General features: G+C 33.0%; 2 pseudogenes; both read left to right on the top strand.

Moving 5' to 3' along the window:
* The first annotated feature begins 1,632 nt into the window (after window positions 1-1,632).
* On the top strand, window positions 1,633-3,616 carry LOC120183964 (annotated as a pseudogene).
* Window positions 3,617-8,359: 4,743 nt separating this feature from the next.
* On the top strand, window positions 8,360-12,159 carry LOC120183996 (annotated as a pseudogene).
* Window positions 12,160-14,004: the final 1,845 nt, after the last annotated feature.

Raw genomic sequence — 14,004 nt, 5'->3', positions numbered from 1 at the left:
GGTTAATATTGTTTTATTTTTTTAATTGTTATGGGTTTAAGCTTTTGAAGAAAAAGAAGCTCTGGGTTTAAGCTCTTGAAAAGGGAGGAGGAGGAGGAGGGTTAATGACGTTAAATACCACGTAAGCAAAAATGAACGGGAGGTAACACCAGGGATCTTACTAAAAACGAACTAAAAGTTCAATGATTGTATTGCAAGTTTCAAGAGTTGGGTGACCAAAATGCAAGCATTCTAAAAGTTCATGGACTATTTATATACTTTACCCTTATTATTATTTAATATTTTAACCTCCAATGTTTTAGTTTGAGACATAAAGATCCCTTTATAGATGATGGAAACCGTTTGTTAACTAATTGTTAACACTCTAAAATATGAGGGATCTTTTTACCTTAAAATGAAACATTGAAGGTCAAAATATTTCATAAAAAAAAAATAAGGATGAAAGTGACTATTATAAGAAATATAGAGAGTTGGACCAGGACCGATAAATTCAATAAGAGGAAAAACACTTGTGAGATCGGGGAAAATATTATGGAACCCACTTGGATCAAATGGATTATACTACAAATTTCCATTTGAAAGTTGAAACAAACTCTTTCAACTTTCACGATATGATTTAGCAACTAAATCTTATTTTGTCTTGTCTATTAACTATATTTATGTAATTTTTAACTAGACCCTTTTACCTTTAAAAAAAGAACTGTATATGGGTGTTAGAATGTTAATAGAATTTATAAATATTTACAATTAAATTTAAATGATTCAATCTGTAAAGTTCAGTGAGTAAATTAAAAAAATTAAAAGTACAGTGAGTAACATAAGAGAGAGAGTAAAGTAGAGTGAGGAACCATGTAATTTACCCAATAAAAAATTAACTTTGAGTTATTATAATTTGTTTCACCAAAATAAGGAAGAGATAACAGGGAAATTATAAAAGACCTTATAGATAGGGATGGGCATGGAACCCGAACTCGACGGGTTATGATCTAATCCGACTCGATTGGGTAGAATTTTTTTAAAAAAAAATTGAGTTCGGATCGAGTTTTATATTAAAAAATTTGAAGTCGGGTCGGAGTCAAGTTTAAGATTAAAATAATCTTACCTGACCCGACTCAAATAGTTAATACATAATTATTATTTTTTTAGTTTTTTACTTTCCCTATTTATACTCATGTGCCAACAACTTCTGGTCCGACAGATGTTTCAATGTCAACACAAGAGACCAACAACTTTCATGATTATGAGGCACAATCCTTCCACGTCCTCATGCTTTTTCCCTCCTTTTTATTTTAGTCCAAAGTACGAGACCAAACGTGTTATTAGGGCATGGATTACACTTATCAATGAAATTGCTTCCAACGAATTATTTTTGATATTTTAAATTAAAAAAATTATGGGTATTAATAAATAAAATATTAAATCGGTTCAGATTATTTAATTGTCTATCAGGTCTGGTCATGTGAAATTATAATTTTGCTGAGTTGAGTTACGAGTGAAGTATCATTTCTTCTCGGATCAAGTGATTCAAAAACTCGACCCGACCCGACGCGGCTCATATGCAACCCTACTGATAGAAGGTTACTTTTAATCTTATTTGTCAAAAAGTATATCTAGGGCTGATGGAACGATTTCATGGCAGTGTACACCACTGTTAAGCTATGGAACTCGCGAATAAAGGAGGCTGTATATCGAAACTGTGCCAAAAAAGCCCTTCTTCTCTTTCGCCAAATGAAGCAACAAGGATTAGAGGCGAACAACTTGACCTTTCCATTCGTTGCAAAGGCTTGTGCCAAGCTTTCCGACCTTAACTATTCACGCTCTGTTCACACCCAAATCTTGAAATCCATATTTGGAAACGACGTTTTTGTACAGACAGCAATGGTTGATATGTACGGGAAATGTGGTGAAGTGGATTATGCATACAAAGTGTTTGATAGAATGCCCGAACGAGATGTGGCGGCTTGGAACGCAATGCTTATAGGTTTTGCTCAGCTGGGTTCTCTTGATGAAGTCTTTAGTCTTCTCGATGGGATGAGGTTTGCTGGGATTCACCCTGATTCTGTCACTGTTGTGGGACTTAGGATAGGGGTTTTGAGTGCCAAGAGTTTGGAATTGGTCAAGGGAATTCATGCTTTCGGGATTCAAACTGGGGTGGCTGCTGATGTTACTGTATCCAACACTTGGATTTCGGTGTATGCCAAATGTGGTGACTTGGCATCGTCTCGAAAGGGTTTCGATGAGATTGGTGTGAAGACTGTCATCTCTTGGAATTCCATGATCGCCGGATATGCTAACTTTGAAAAATTTGTTGACGCCTTCTATTTGTATAGGAGGATGTTGGTGGATGGAATCAAGCCTGATGCTAGCTCTATTGTCAGCTTGATTTCGTCATGTGTTCGACTCGAAACACTGTTTCGAGGAATGCTCATCCATTCTCATGCAATCAAATTGGGTTGTGACCTGAACATATCTCTAACCAATACCCTTATATCCATGTATTCCAAGTGTGGAGATGTTTATTCTGCAAGACTTGTTTGACTACATGTCCGATAGGACATTCGTTTCATGGACGGTTATGATTAGTGGATACGCTGCGAAAGGGAATATGGATGAGGCAATGTCCTTGTTTTTTTCAATGGAAAAAGCTGATGAGACACCTGATTTGGTTACTATTCTTTCTTTGCTTTCAGGTTGTGGCCAGACAGGATCCCTTGAGCTCGGGAAATGGATCGATGATTATGTCGAATCTAAAGGGTTTAAAGATGATGTAATGGTTTGTAACGCACTAATAGATATGTATTCGAAATGTGGTAGGATATGTGAGGCTCGGGAGGTTTTTCATGCCATGCCTGAGAAAACTATTGTCTCTTGGACAACCATGATCTCTGGTTGTGCTATGAATGGACAATCTGAAGAAGCTTTGGACCTTTACGATCGGATGAGAGGGTTAGGCTTCAAACCTAACCACATAACGTTTCTTGTTGTCCTTCAAGCTTGCACCCATGCAGGCTTTCTTGATAAAGATCGGGAATTCTTCAATATGATGACCGCAGTGTATGATATAAATCCCGGATTAGATCGTTATTCTTGTATGGTAGATCTTCTCGGACGTAAAGGCAAGCTAATAGAAGCGATGGGGTTCGTTTTAAATATGCCAATCAAACCAGATGCTGCCATATCGAGTGCATTGCTCAGTGCTTGCAAGGTTCACCAGAACATCGAGATTGGTAAGTACGTAGCGAGTCGCTTGTTCGAGATGGAGCCTCGAGAGGCTGCCCCATATGTGGAAATGGCAAACATATATGCATCAGTCGGAAAGTGGGATAGAGTTGCGATGATAAGGTTATTGATGAAACAGAACAAAGTGAGCAAATCTCCTGGGGAAAGCCTTATCCAAATCAGTGGGAGAACACATAGATTTACCGTTGAAGATAGAAGTAAACCCGAAGGTGAGCTTATAATTACTTTGTTGGATAGTTTAGCATTGCAGTTAAAAGATGGTGGATATCCCCTACGTTTAATGTGGGAACTCGTTTATCCCTGTAAGGGCGTATTTGGTTCAAGTCATCTCACATTACCGGGGGAATGGTTGGCAAACATTCTCAGTCCCTGGTAATCTTTTATTCTCAATAGTGGTATTTTGAGAGTATATTATCGAGAATGTGATTATCCCTTTCCTTAGATATTGTTGGATTACCGACGTTTTGGACTAAAATGCTCTTAATTTTTTTCCTCAAAATTATCATTCTTCTGTCGTTCAATAAAAAAATTATACGAAGGTTAAATTACAAATTTATCCTTAAATTATTTTAAATTTACAAAAACAAGTTCATAATTAGAATTTTATATGAAGTTCAGGGGTTAAAATAAAATTTTATTCTTCTATTAAACCTATTTATCTTTTTAATTTTGTAAAAAAAATATATAAATTTTATGAATTTAATTTTTTTAATGAAAATATATAAATTAATTATAGTAAAATTATAGTATAATTCAACTTGTTAAAAAAATAAATATATAATAAGGATAATTTGGTAAAATATACATTTCAATAATATTTTATTCCTTTAACCAAACACTGTAATCTTACATTAATGTTAAACGAACCAAACACAAAATACAACATTCTCAGTAATCTTATTCTCGCCGGTAATTATATTTCCGCTGATAATCTTATATTCCGTGATTCAAACGCACCCTAAAGTATTAGCACTCTAAGATAGAAGTAAACCCTAAACACTCTTATTCTAAAGAATAATAAATATTATTATAATGATACTTTTATATTTTTATATAATCTTTAAATAAAAATGAAAATTGTTATTTGAGAATCAATCATAAGATCAATAAATTTCTATATAAATCTTGTACTAATCTACTTATATTTATGTGTTGAATAACTTTTTAATAAAAAAATATTTTCTTAATTTAAAACATAATTGTTTTAACCACGTTATGAGTATGATAAAATTTAGTAATCAATTAAACAATCAATTAAACGAAGAATATGTGTAAAATATAACATGATTTAAGATAAGAATATATAATGTATTAAATTTTGTAAATATATATTTTTAAATATAATTCATGAAAGAGGGTAAATTACACGTTAAGTGCTTATGCTATCAATTTTAGTCTATTTTAGTACTTAAATTTTCAATTTTTTAAAACTATACCTAAAGTTTAGTTTGCTTCATTTTAGTATCCCTGTTCAAAATTTAGCGTTAAGTTTCAAAAAATTGAAAGTTCAGGAACTAAAACAAACCAAAACTGATAGTTTAAGTATTAAACGTGTTAAGTTTTTAAAGACATGATACTAAAATGAAATAAAAATTAAACATTATGTACGATTTTGAAAAAAAAATGAAAGTATAGGTAACAAAACGGACCAAAATTAATAGTTTAAGTATTAAATGCGTAGTTTACCAAAAAAACAAAAATACAACCCTAGACCGAATAGAAGGAACTCAAGGAGTCCTGGCTAATGCAAAGGGTAAAAGGGATAAAGTGTCGGAATGTGTCCTATTAGACCTGCAGGCGGATATTCAGCTGGTGGATATCAGGAGAAGAATATCCACCAACGACCAGTGGAGGATATGCACTAGGAGAAGGGTACGCCATTGATGGAGGATATCCGACCGGCGGATACCCACCCGAAGGAAGATATATCGTTGGTGAGTTTCCTCCGGAAGGAGGATACCCTTGTGGAGGGTAAGAATAGGGTCCGAGTGGAGCATAATGTTTCTTTTTGCCTCCCATGTTTGTTTTGGTATTGCTTTAAATTGGTACAAATGATGTTATAAAAAAGAAGAGTTCCTTACATTTCGTCTCTTTAGGTCAACAAAATTTCCTTTGTGTTTTCTGGAAAATGATTTACGGTCTGATTTTAGGTAAGTTATTTTCCGAACTTTTCACTTTAAAGAATAAATACTCAAAATAATTTTATTTTATAAATTTAATATTAATAAAATATTTTGATATTATTTTAATCAAAATATTAATTATTAAAATATGTAAAATATATTTATTAATATTTATAATAATATAATATTATATTTTTAATATTATAAAATAATCGATTATATAATAATAATATAAGATATTATATTTTTATTTTAATAATATATAATAAATTATTAATAAAATTTATATTATTTATTAATTTCATAGAAATAATATTATTAAAATATTAATAATGAATAATATTATTTATATATTTAATATTAATATAATAATATAATAATATTTTAATAAAAATATTTAAAATATACTAATTAATATTTTTAAAATATAATATAACACTATTACTTTAATAAATAATTAATATAATTTAATATTTTTTTCAATACAATATACCAATATTAATATTTTTATTAATAAAATTATAAAAATAATATTTTAAAAATAATAATATTAAGTTTTATGATAAATAATAATATTTATTATATTTAATATTTGTAATAAATAATTTTTTTTAAAAAATTCATCAACTAGTGAAAAAGAATTTAAACAATATTTTTCAAACATCGTAAAAACGTTCCAAAAAAATATTTTTCAATGTAATTTATTTTTCGAAAAACGAAAACAAACGGATCCTTAATTTAGCATGCTTTTCCGATCTTTCCTACGACCAACGGGGCTATTCTTGGGGTTCAGTATTTGTCATTTTATTATTACATAGAAAATATATACAATACGTAGATTTTCCAAAGTAAGAATATGACTCAACTATATGATATTATTTTATTAAATTCATCGACTATTAAAGTTATAAAATGATCATTCGACTATAGAACGTTACTTTGTTAAGTCGCTCAACTATTGAAAGTTACAAAATGATATATTGACTATTCATTATGTTCCAAATTAGTCCATTCACGTTAAAAAATTGAAGGTTGTTTAAGTTGGACATTACTAGGATATGATAGCCGTTTGAGATTCTGAGATCAAGTTTTATCATATCACAGTATACAAAATAACATTCAACCCATAATATTGTCAATCGTTTAGTGGAGAAGGGCGAGTTTGGAACAAAATAAATAGTTAGGTGACCATTTTGTAACTTTTAATAGTCGAAGGTAAATGAATTGTTGTATTCCTTGAGGTTCCAAGTTCGAGCACCAAAAATGTCATGGGTGTGAGCGTTAAATGTCAAATGGTTGAGAGTTAACTTTGAACAAATATTGTGTTGTATTTACCCAGATTAAACAAAAAAATATTCGAGACACTCAACAAAGCAACAACACTTTATAATCAGATGATCATTTTATAACTTTTAATAATCTGATGACTTAATAAAGCAATACCCCATGGTCGGGGGACCATTTGTGTATTTTACCCAATTATAATTGTTGGAGTTATATGGATTAGAATTAAATTTGTAAAATCCTAAAGGGGTTAAAAAGAAATTTGACAAAATTTAAAAGTTAACAGACTGGTCCCCAATTCCTGTCTGCCTACAAGATTCATCCCGGCAGCAGACCTGAAACTTATTGGCTTATAAGGCATTTTAATCTTCACATATAAGTCGGTAGTTTTTGTCTATGCTAATTTTTGAATATCTTGCTCCTTGATCTGTTAACACAAACTTGTCAAAAATACAATTTCCTTTTTTGGTTTAAATATGCTATGAGTCCCTATATATTTCAAACTTTCAAAATTAGTCCTTGTATTTTATTTTTGTGAAATTGAGTTGTTGTACTATTCTTTATTTGAACATTTTGATCTCTTCTCTTGTTGTTATCCAATGTTATTATTAATTGTTAACCTGAGATATATAAAAAGATAAAATAATTTATAATCCTCTAAGTTTAATAAATTATAATTACTAACCTAATGGATATTAAATATTGTAATGCAAGAGACTGAAATTTACTAATTTAATATAATATCCTCTTTTATTGTTCAAAAAGATTAATTTAACTAGATTATAAGGATTTAAAATGATTAAATTTAAAAAACGTAAACCAAATTTATAATTTATGAATAATACAAATATTAATTATTATAAAACTCAAGGGTAAGTTACATCATTCTTCACTGAACTTTACTCTCTCATTTATTTTACTCACATTAAACTTTCGAATTGCTTCCATTTTGATTACTCTAAAATATTTTATTATTATTTTCGTATGACGTGATATTTTATTTTTATTATTATTATTTAATATAAAAATAATTTAAAATATAAAATAAAAACAGAATGTGACCAAATGTCATCGTTGACCGTAGTAGATGGTTGTCGTTCGGTCCTAAATTTCATGGGTCGCTTCGCCTCGACACCTTGAACCCAAATATGACCTCCATTTTGTCGAAACTTACTTCGAAGTCCATGAATTGGAGATCGAAAGTGAGGAAGTTAAAATGTTTCAGTCGAGATTCACAGGTTTTAGAACATTTCTGGTGAACTAACCACCAAATTCGGGCTTAGGGGTCAAGGTGAATCGATTCATGAAATTTGGGATTGAACGACCACCATCTACGACAGTCTGTGATGACGTCCGACCACCTTCTATTTTTATTTTATATTTTACATTATTTTTATATTAAATAATAGTAAAAAATGTCACATTATACGAAAATAATAATAAAATAATTCTGAAGGGTCAAAACATGATTATTTTGAAATTTCAGTAGGTAAATTAAAAAAATTAAAAATACAGTGAGTAAAATAAGGGAGAGTAAAGTTCAATGAGGAATGGTGTATTTGACCCAAAATTTAATTTAACATATTTGAATTCATGGACTAAATTCATAAATTAAAGATAATACAGGGAATTATAGAAGAATTTGACCTAATTCTCAGCTATTACTATATGTTAAATAGTAAATGATAAATAAAATTGAAAATTAAAAAAAGGGTCTGTGTCCGTTCTTTCTCTCTCTCAACCTCAACGGCTGCTTCCCCTTATCCTCTTCTTTATCACAATACATCCATTACCCTTTCTTCAAAGTCTCTTCCTTTTCTCTTAAAAAATTATTTCTCTCTCTTTTGCTTCACCAGCTCTGTAAATCTTGTTCTTCAAAGTTCAAAATGTCAAGCACTTAACCTTGTAGAACGAGAGGAGAACCAGTAAGTCTCTTCATAAGAACCATGTCAATGGGTTGTTAAAGAAGAAACCAAAAATTTAATATTTTTTTTTGCTAGCAGGAAGGAAGGAGAGGATGTCTTGTTTATTGCCACAATTCAAGTGTCAGCCTGACACTTTCTCTACCCAATTCAGAACCCACCATTGTAAGTTTTTTCACACTTAAAATTTGAATGGTTTGTTGGTGTTATGAATATAGAATTTGATTGAAAAAAGTTGGAGACTTTATTGATTCAGAATTAATCTGGCTTTGCTTTTGGTAATAGTTTTGAATTTGGTGTAGTGCTGCTACTCAGGGGTGAGCAAAACTGAGATATTTTAGACTCCACTTGAAAATTTTCGAATTTGAGCTGAGTTATAAAATAGAATTTGAATAACTCGAAATTTTTAGTTATTAATGGATTGGTTTTCAAGCTAGAGTCGTGTCCCTCGACTCAATGTTCACCCCTACTGCCACTTACGTTTGCATTGTTTTTAATTAGAACTTGGACTAGTAGTGGTCGTTGCCTTTTTCTACTGGATGGAAAGCTACTGGCTTTGTTTTATCAGAATTCACAAGTAAATTGGGGTTTTCTATGTTTTTGGTGATTGTTTTAGGTAGCTTCTTCATTGTTGGATTTTGTTTCAAACTGGAATTTTTTGTCTTAATTACAACTACGAGGGGTGTGTAGTAGTTAATCTGATGAATTCACATGGTCTGGTGGCAAATGCCTTTATTTCTAAGATAATTCAGATCAGATTTGACCGGATTTGTTTTTTTCGGTATGGTAGTTACCTTTCTTTATCAGACACAAGCAAGAATTTAACGTGGCTTTGTCACTTCTGCAACAATGTAAGTTATACCAGTAGGCGGTTTGATGATGCTCTGATGCTTAGTGGATCGATATTTGTTGGATTAGGTGCTTGCCATTTGTATGTTTGTATCTTTATCAGCCCCGCATTACAACTGTTCCTTGGATTAAGCTTTTGTAATTCGTAATGTTTTCGTTTGCGTAGTTACGTGTATAATTATTGAACATAAAACGTTAGAGTTTTGGTGGCTTGTAGTGTTTCTTGTATGCCCGTTGTCCTAATGGGTAATGGTATGATTTGACGGTGTTTGTTTTCTCATGGTTTCTTGGCTGGACCTGCAGCAAAACATAAAGAATCCGTATGTTTTCGGGCTCAATGCGTTGTTTCGACCACTTCATCGGCATCAGCAGCAACAACCACTGTGCTTGATGTACAAAAGCTAAGATTACCATCTTTTGAGGCTCATTCGAATTTAGTTGTGACAGATAGGCCATGGACTACACAGGGGCAACCGGTCCACCCTCCGAGGTCAGTTTTGTTAGTTTCGAGGATATCTTGTTGAGAATTTGATTGAAAAATCATGGGGTATTTACTGTTGCACTCTGAAATAGACTTTTTCTTCGTTACTCTGGTTCGAGTAAAGTTCAAGTAACTTCATATTATATATGAACATCGTGCATTTTAATTGGAAGTATGTAGGTTTTGCTCTTAGACCTGTTTGAGATGGTGTTTTTCTTTCGGTATTTCTGTTTTTTTCGGGTGATCATTAAAAAGTGAGACAATTCGTTATTTGCAGGCGTGTTTCGGGGCAACTTTAGCAACTGAAAATATCCTTACAAGTGATGAGGCCGTAATTGCTGCTGCTGCTGCTGAAGCAGTAGCTCTTGCACGAGCAGCTGCTAAGGTTGCTATGGATGCTGCTGTTATGATTAAAAATTCTGCAAAAACAGAAATGAATCTTCGGGTTCATCTGCAACCGACACGTTGACATCCAAGTGGGGTCTGTTTACCGAAGCAGAGAGGGCCGGCATTGTTGGAGATACTCCCTCAGGCGAACGTGAGCTGGAAGAAGAAGATTCGGAGCAAATTCCACAAAAGAATCTGATGAGCTAGAGCCCACAAGTGAAGAACTTGAACTTCTTGAGGAACAATTATCCGGTAGTATAGCAGTGAGGTCGACGCGCCAAACTGAACGGAAAGCTAAAGAACAAGCCAAAGAAGGGTTCTGTCAACATGGTTTTCCGTGAAGTCCGATTCTACCAACAGAAGACGGCGTGGTGCTTTACAAGATGTAGACTACTCTGATCCATTGCGTTACTTGAGAGGGACTACTAGTACTTCCCGCTTCTCACTGCTAACGAAGAAATAAGTTGTCGAAGGAATACAGGTATGATGAATTGACTGGCATATAGGTAACTAGGACTCCTAGGGAGACAGCTCCGAATGTGTTTTTTTTAAATATATCCGAGATGATGCCATGAATGCTGTAAGATTTTCTTAAGATAAGCTTGTCTTCTTTGTTTTGTACATAAATTTGCCTTCTTATTGATGATTTCAGGACTTGCTGAAACTGGAAAGTCTCCAGGAGGAGCTTGCTGACCGATGTGGACAGCAACCACCTTAACACAGTGGGCTGGTGCTGCTGGAGTTGATCGGAGGACCCTGAGGCAGCGCTTAAATTACGGCACACTTTGCAAGGACAAAATGATTAAAAGCAACATAAGGCTCGTTATTTCGATTGCGAAAAATTATCAGGGAGCCGGAATGAATCTCCAAGATCTCGTCCAGGTATGTGCTCGTGATCTCTTGCACGCAGTGGATAAGAAAATAAAGAGAGAAAGAGCGAAATAGCGGTTTAGTTTGTGCTTTAAGTGTCTAAATCTTGCATGGTTCACTCACAGGAAGGATGCCGAGGCCTTATAAGAGGTACTGAGAAGTTCGATGCTTCTAAAGGCTTCAAGTTCTCAACTTATGCTCACTGGTGGATTAAGCAAGCTGTACGGAAGTCTCTCTCGGATCAGTCGAGAACAATTCGCTTGCCGGTAAGTTCCAGACTGTTCTGATCCTAAATTCGCCCTTTGCAAGTGTCTACGATAAATACCGTACTACCGATTACCGTCTTATGATCTACAGTTTCACATGGTTGAGGCAACATATAGAGTGAAGGAAGCACGAAAGCAGCTGTACAGTGAAAACGGAAGACAGCCCGACAATGAAGAAATTGCACAGGCAACAGGGCTGTCCATGAAGAGGCTCACTGCTGTTCTCCTCACGCCAAAGGCTCCGAGATCTCTCGATCAGAAGATCGGGATTAACCAAAATCTTAAACCATCGTCCGTCCTATGCCATATGCACCAATTACTATTTCCTTTTTCCGTTTTCAACCCGTCATCGTTATTGCATTCCGGTTTAGTTCCGACATCTGATGGGGCAACGTTATTTCTTGTCCAGGAAGTAATTGCAGACCCCGAAGCAGATTCGGCAGAAGACATCTTGCTGAAGGAATTCATGAAGAAGGACCTGGAGAAGGTGTTGGACAGTTTGAGTGCGAGGGAGAGGCAGGTGATCCGGTGGAGGTTTGGAATGGAAGGCGGCAGGATGAAAACGTTGCAAGAAATCGGGGAGTCGATGGGCGTAAGCAGGGAAAGGATCCGGCAAATCGAGTTATGCGCCTTTCGGAAGTTGAAGAACAAAAGGAGAACAAAACATCTGCAGCAGTATTTGCTTTCATATGCCTCATAGTTGTCTACAACGTTACTACATCTTCTTTCCATTACCAAAATGTTTACTTACAATTTTTTTCAATGAAACATTTTACAACTGAAGTTCATTTGATTAAATTACAAGTTTATGTTAAATTATAAGCAGGGATTCAAATCGCGGTCACATTTTCGGAGGGCACCGCTACCGCTGCATCGCGGGCATAGCAGTTGCTATTGCGGTGATTGCGGGTGTCGCGGTCAAATAATAGCGTTTTGTTAACATTGGAAAATACAAAGGTCGGCCAAGGGTGCGAATGCTCATATAGCTGATTTGCAAAGGTCGGCTACTGATAAACGAGGAACGAGTTAGACGACACCTAACGAACAAAGCGGGATGCTTGGCCCGCCGTGTAACATTGGAATCAACTTCCCACGTATTTCGAGAGTGCCCACCTGCAATAGCAACATGGAAAGCAATCGTGAAGCCAAACCTATTACACCAGTTTCTTAACATGGAGGGAAGACTACCAGTTTTGTTATTGTTTAAATAATAAAACCAATAAAAAATTACCGGTAATATTATTATTTTTACCTAAAATATTATTTTTTAAAAAATATTTTCGATCATTTTTAGCATCTAATAATATTTTCGGTCATTTTTTAGCGTCTAATAATATTTCCGGTCATTTTTTCAAAAATCTAGTTAAAATGCCCAATAATAACAAATCGGTTATTTTTTAGCGCCTAATAAGGTTTCTGATCATTTTTTATCGATTTTATTATTTAAACAATAACAAAACCGATAGTGTTTTATTTTAGCTATATATTAAGGTCACAGGTTGGATAATAAGCAACCTTGTTGCTTCCCTGTAGAGAACGAAGAATGGGAGTAATTTTTGTGACATATATATTTTTTTTTTATTAATATATTATAAAAATAAAAAAATAAATTTGAAAGTTAGAGTGATTAAATTAGGAGTAATTTGAAAGTTAAGTAATTAAATTAAAAAAATTAAACTTTAGTGATCAAAATAGGAGTGATAAGATAATTGAGTAATGAATGATGCAATTTACACATGAAAAAGGTGCCACGTGCGAATCATCCATTGAGTTTTTAACGATGATATATTAAAATGAAACAAAAACTAAACGTTAAGCATGATTTTGAAAAAAAATAAATGTTTTAATACTAAAATGAACCAAAACTGATAATTTAAATATTAAACATCTAATTTACCTAAATAAGGATCTAACTACAAAAATATAAAGAGAAAAAATATTATAGTAATTATTCATATATTTTTAAGATAAAATTAACAAACAGTTAACTTTTTTATCCTATTCGAAATTAAATACATGTGATTTTATTAAGGTTTAATACAAAAATAAAGGTTTAAACTATCCATCATTTTACGAATAAATGTCTAAATTATTTTTTATTTATCTAGTGGTCTAATACTACAAACGTTATTACTTTAGGTGTCTCGATTTTAACGATCGGTAAAAAATCCGTTAAGTGACACATGTCACAGTATGATAATTTTAATATTTTATTTTTAAAAAGAAAATTAAAAATATTTTATTTTTAAAAAAGCCTTAATTTTTTAAAAAATATTTTAAAAAAACTAAACTCTTTAAATCTTTTATTCTAGTCCCTTTACTCCAATTCTCGATCATCTTCAAACCACCTATCCGTCGACGACCAGCCACCCATACACCGCTGACCACCCACTGGCCAATCATAACTCTTGCTATCATCTTAAAACCCTAATCCCTGAATTTTAATCCCTAATCTTTAAAATATCAAATATTAAATCCCTTAAATTCATTTGATCGATTGTGGTATTCGACCGTTTAACCGACTGACTATTCGTAAAAAAAAATAATATAGTTTGGATATTTATTTTGGTATTAAACATTTT

This window comes from Hibiscus syriacus, unplaced genomic scaffold (genome assembly GCF_006381635.1).
Source record: "Hibiscus syriacus cultivar Baekdansim isolate YM2019G1 unplaced genomic scaffold, ASM638163v2 tig00112856_pilon, whole genome shotgun sequence".
NCBI classification, from domain to species: domain Eukaryota; kingdom Viridiplantae; phylum Streptophyta; class Magnoliopsida; order Malvales; family Malvaceae; genus Hibiscus; species Hibiscus syriacus.
This window is presented reverse-complemented; position numbering and strand designations above follow the sequence as displayed.